The sequence below is a fragment of the Lipophrys pholis genome, assembly GCF_963383615.2.
Source record: "Lipophrys pholis genome assembly, chromosome: 11".
Lineage (NCBI taxonomy): Eukaryota > Metazoa > Chordata > Actinopteri > Blenniiformes > Blenniidae > Lipophrys > Lipophrys pholis.
Window position 1 is genome coordinate 22,827,794 of NC_137631.1, and position 6,000 is coordinate 22,833,793.

Here is a 6,000-nt window from a genome sequence, read left to right on the forward strand (position 1 = left end):
CCCTGCAACATGGACGGAGGATAGGAGAGATTTGCTGGAGACTTTGTTCATCTGCTAACCGGGGAAGGCTGATTTGTTTACATGTATGTATTTGCCTACATCTCCACCCCCCCCACCCCCCCCCCCACCCCCCCAGCGCACACACACACACACACACACACACACACACGCACACGCACACACACACAAGGGATTGTTGTGCTCATCAGTAATAGGCCCTTGGCTGCTAGGAAATGAAAAGGAGAGCAGCTCCCTCCATTTCTCAGCTCCTCTTCTTCCTCTATCATCATCTCTTCCAGGGCAGAACATAATGACATTAAACTTGCTTAATGTTAAATATTTATTTCGCCTCCAACAATAGTAGTATTGTATAAAAATGGCACCTTGGGAAAGTCATATATGAATGAGGCTGCCTTCTTGAAATGAGACTAATAAAAGATCTGAGAAACATGATAAATATTTTACACAGGAATTACAACCGTGAGTAAATTATATTAGCATGTATTGCACAGCCACTATAGCATTAACACACAATGCAATGGTGGTGGGAAAAAAGCACACGGCAGAGAAGTCTGACTCTCATTTCCTCTCTCTGTTCTACTCTCTCTTTCCCTGTGGGATCACACTGGGTGCATCCATCAAGTTAATTAAACAGAGTGTTCTATAATTAAGAGGAATTTTAATAGGCGAGCAGCAGGAAACAGGTCAGGATAGATTGCAGTGAAGTGCTGAATAAACATGGATGAGAATGAAAGAGATTTAGTGAGTGAAGCCATCTCAAAGCTGGACTGGACAAGTTCTATATTAAATCACTGAACAGTGGCTATATAAGTGTGTGTGTGTGTGTGTGTGTGTGTGTGTGTGTGTGTGTGTGTGTGTGTGTGTGTGTGTGTGTGTGTGTGTGTGTGTGTGTGTGTGTGTGTGTGTGTGTGTGTGTGTGTGTGTGTGTGGAGAACTTCAGGGTTGCCTCCATATAGGGCAGCAGTGAAGCGTGCATTGACAAAAGCGCTCCAGAATGTTTCCGCGTTGGAGCATCAGCTGAGTGAACCGCGGGGATGTGACCAGCAGGGGGCACTGTTGCACGGCCAGTCTGTCGCAAACGCTCTTTCAGGGGACAAGGCGGCCTTATTGCCTTATAGCCTTGGGAATCACAAATTAGCACATTCAGTAATGTTAGATGTGACAGTGAACAAATACTGTAGGTCAGTGCTTTCAAAAAGAGGATGTGTTCCTGCGGATTGGAGTCCAGAAGAGACTGAAAAAGCCCACGTGGGACCCTGCGTGTGATTCTGAGTGAAGAGTTTAAAACCCACCGGTGTGGGCAGGGGAACAGATGGTGAGACAGCAGATGATGACTCTGCAAGAGCTCTGCTCAAAACATAAATAGGACACTCTCACATTCTCTCTCTCTCTCTCTCTCTCTCTCTCTCTCTCTCCTTCATACACACTGTGGGGGTGACTCCTCTCAGTCACCAGAAACCTACACATCAAAGACAATTGCACCAATTATATCTCAATTCCAGTCTGGAAAAAAAAAGGAGGATGAAAATGATGCATCAGTCATGGCTGAGTCCCCTTGTTTGTTATTGTGTCATGCACATTGTTTTTATTTGCGTTCAAGCCTGAGAAGAGCTGGGCAAGACCCTAGAGAATTCAAGGAATTATTATATTATTATTATTTTACTTTCTACTACTGCACAAACTTCTGCATTTTTGACAGCCTAAACGTGTTCCAACATTCCTGAAAATGTGCACACGTCAGAAGTGGCAAACCATTTGATATTTTATGGTCACTGATGTCTGGCAGAATTACTCCATAGCGCCCCCTACATTGTTTTTACATTTGTAATATCTACTATGAGCAACATGTTTAACACGATTTTCTTAAAAGTGCAATATATGTTAACATTTTCCAGGTGGACACACATGTTTTCACACTAAAGTTAAAGAAAAATTTGGGAGTTGTGGGAGTTCTTACAATAATTATGCTGTATTTGTATCTGGCTCAACTAAAATCTAATTTGGTGAGTTTGACAGCCAAGAGTCTTTGTGAAAGTCTTAAGTGTTTATTCAACAAACAGCTGAAGATTTTTTAAGATAGGAGACATAAAAAAAAAAACCCTCATGCTAACAGATTATTGGTTTAATAAATTGAAATCCTCATAATGGAAAACCACTCCTCGCAGCAGACTCTATGACTGAGCAGGCTGCCATCGCTTTGCTCAATAAGCAAATCCATCCTGCGTGTAAGTCGCTCCAACGCAAGAAAGAAAAGTAGAATAATCCGAAGCCCTCCAGTTTACTTAGATAAGACACCTACAGACAGAGAAGTCCAGAGTATTGACACGTATTGTAGCACCTCTATCTGCCAGTGGGACAGGTGGTTAGAAAAGAGTAAGCTCTATTGAAATCCTCCTCTCAAAGGGCTGCGGTGTAATTACTGATAGGGATGTAATTAGCCGAACATGGCTGGATGGCTCAGGTTTTGTGTGAGGAAAAGAGACTTGAGAGCCAGTGTGTGTGCGCAGAGAGAGGTCTCCATTTAATTAGCGAGACGGCCTTTGTGCAGGATTGTTAAGAGAGGTCACATTAAGCAGGAATGGATGAAGAAGGAGAGGAGGAGAAGGTTGATGGGGATTAGGTAGAAAACATGAGAAGAGTAGGGGGGAAAGGAAGGAGAGAATAACCAAAAAAAGAAGAAGCTAAGAAGCACCTTATGATGAGGACAAGAAGGGAAGCAGAAAGGAGGAATACCAATGTAGCGCAGGAGGAAGGGTAAGAGATGATTGAGGGTGATAAATCTTGTGGCGCCGTGCGCTGGTTCAAGGCCATGTGCGCAAGGACTACTATAGTATTCACAGTTCATTTCAGGATAAGGCTTGAAAGAAGCACACCGTAACGTTTATAAAGCACACAATCAGTAAATGTGTCTCCCCTAGAGAATTTATAATGGATTTGGCTCCCGGCTCAGAGGGTTAAATGTATAGCCACTGCACTGACTCATCCCACGGGAAAGCTTTAATGTATGGCCGGGATCCATTCTGTGCTGGGCGCTGAATCACGTCTTTTCACTAACCCACAGGTTGCCTTTTTGTTTTTTCTGTTATTTTTGAGCTCCACACTATGGCTCTGCTCTCTTTAATTCTGCACCATTAAAAAAAAGTAACATGACTCAACCCTTGTATTGCTTCCCCATTTTTAAATTCACTTTGTTTTGACCAAATGTTTTTGTGTCACAACTTCGATTAAGCTCTTTGAACGCATAAACACGTAACCTGCACATATTTTCCATTATGTCTGGTATAAAAAGACCTCATTTAAATGAGAGTTATTCCTATTAATTCATTGAGAAGAGCTCATTTTAAATGATTTTCATAATTGTTGTGAGGAAGCTTCAAGACAATGAAACTGTTTCGTCTGAACTGCTTCTGTTGTAAAAGGGTCTGAAACAGTTGAATCGGGTCTGAACCAGTCCAAAGCGGTTTGATCTGATCTGAAAATATTTTATCTGATCCAAACCGGTCTAGCTTGACACAATTTAATCTGGTTTGAATCAGTCTGAACTACTTTTATTGGGTCCGAACTGGTCTGAACTGGTCTGAACTGGTCTGAACCAGTTTAATCTGGGATACACCGATCCAAAGTGGAATTCCAATGCATGAGAGGTGGAAGACCTAATCTACCATTTGGCCTGGTCTACTGATGAAGTAACCTTTTCTACTATGAAATGGGGATAAATTAGATTTTTATTACCTTTTGAGATTAGAATAATTTGAAAAAAGGAGAGAGAGAGAGAGAGAGAGAGAGAGAGAGAGAGAGAGAGAGAGAGAGAGAGAGAGAGAGAGAGAGAGAGAGAGAGAGAGAGAGAGAGAGAGAGAGAGAGAGAGAGAGAGAGAGAGAGAGAGAGAGAGAGAGAGGTGGCAAGAGTCCCAGCCAAGAGGCATCTTGCCCATTCGGAAGATTTCCAGCCTGTTGTAGCAGTCTCAGGGGTTTTCAAGTTGTCATTGATGTCACTGATCTGGTCCAAACGTCAGCCGTCTCTGGGAGGCCTCCATCGAGCCGCAACACAGCAAGAAGGACGACCATTAATGAAGCAACCATGATAATTATGAAATTATTGCCTAAAGTCAATATCATTTCAATGCACTTCTGCAAAAGACTTTTTCTTTTTTTTGGTCAGGATCCTTTCCTCAAAAGACAAAACTTAAATGAGTCAGAAGATGAATAAAGAATATCAGAAGAATAAAAGCAATTTCTGTGTTATGAACTGAATTATCTTGTGAATATCATCGGCTCTCTGCAAGGATTCCAGCAGCTGAAATTAGAAACGAACGCACTGTGTTCGGAAAGTAATTTTACAATACCACATTCACAATCGATTATATCTGATCCTGATAGAAAACTGGATGGAAACAGACCCACATGTGTACCTGATGCTTGTCGCCTCAAAGCTCAGACTGGAAATAGACATTAAAAAGTCATTATTTATGACACAAGCTCATCAAAGTTCTCATGCTGTCGGGATTATAGCCACGGTGTGTGAACTCACCAAAATAAAATAAAATAAAAGCAGTTCTTTGTTTTAAAATCAGATGTTTATCTGATGAGTGTCAAACTATGAGTTCATGACCTTTGAAGAGTACAGTCATGTCTATTCAATTAAATTATTTAGCTGCCCTGAGAGCAATGCCTGGTAAATGACTGTGCAACTCTTTTGTTTTGCTCAGGAAGCTGCCAAGTGTTTGAAAGACATTTCAATGGAGACTCCAATGTCACATTTTAATCAGATGGCAGAGTAGAATCTTGAGTTCTGGTAATGTTATTGCAGAAAACACAGATCTGCAACCTTTCTGACCAAAATGGTTGTTTTTGGAGAGTTTTCACTATACACCAATCTGCACACTTCATACTTGATATCAAATGAAGTTGTGCTATATTTACTAAAATGGAGTTAATGTTGCATTTTAAAACCGCTGACATTTAAAATGTATTAAACAGAGTAACCTATTTGGCTGTTGACCCATGGCATTGATATTATTGGGACTACACAAACTAGATTCCAGATTCTTGGTGGGTGGGAAAAAAAAAACAGAACAAAAAATGAACTCCAAATGAGTAAAAGTCATCAAAACTTCACTTTTACAGCTTATTTTCAGTGCTCCAGCCGTCTGAAAAGTGCCTTACACAAAATAGAGGTAAAGCAGAACTGAACGCAAATATTCATGCCCACCTTATATATCGTTATCTAACAGAGAAGTGTGAATGTGTATGGTAGCGGGCCAGAAACATTTCACCACATAACACACCATTTAATCATTCTGTGATTCAATTGTCACGTTTGTCCTGCTTTGAAAAATTCTTTGCTCTCCAATGAAATTCAATGTTCCTACATGCACACAATTTTGTGAAAGCTGCAGGGCCACGGTTGGCTCCTAAACCTCAGGGTTGTGAACATCTGGAATAAAGCAAATTATCGACAAAGGTCGTCATCGTGAAGAGAGTAGAGGGAGGTACTGTTACTGATGCACTGGTATCAATATTTCAATGATTAGTGACTAATCTTAGCTGTTTAAGAAAGATTAAAAAAAGTAGATTTGACATTTAAGATGTAAGGTTACTCGACGTTTACGAGTTTGAAAACCTGCCCTCCACGTTCACACCTACATTTCCACCCCACCTCGTCTGTCCTCCTGCTGCGGCTCCTTGTCACCTGAAATAGAAAAAGCTACAACATTCTTCAATAATTCAGCTCAGCGAAAGCTTGTTTTATTTTCAGAGGAGCGGTTTTCAAAGAGACTCTCTGTGTTATCAGTTGAACCAAAAGACAGCATGAAAGCGGCAGGCCAAATACCGTATAATCAGGAGATTTCACTGTGATCGGTTTAATATGTCAATAAAAACAAATACAACTTCAATTGTTATAAAATTACTATCATGATAAATTGTTGCATTACACTTGTGCTTTTGTTTTGATTTTATGTGTAGCAAACTGCTGTATAT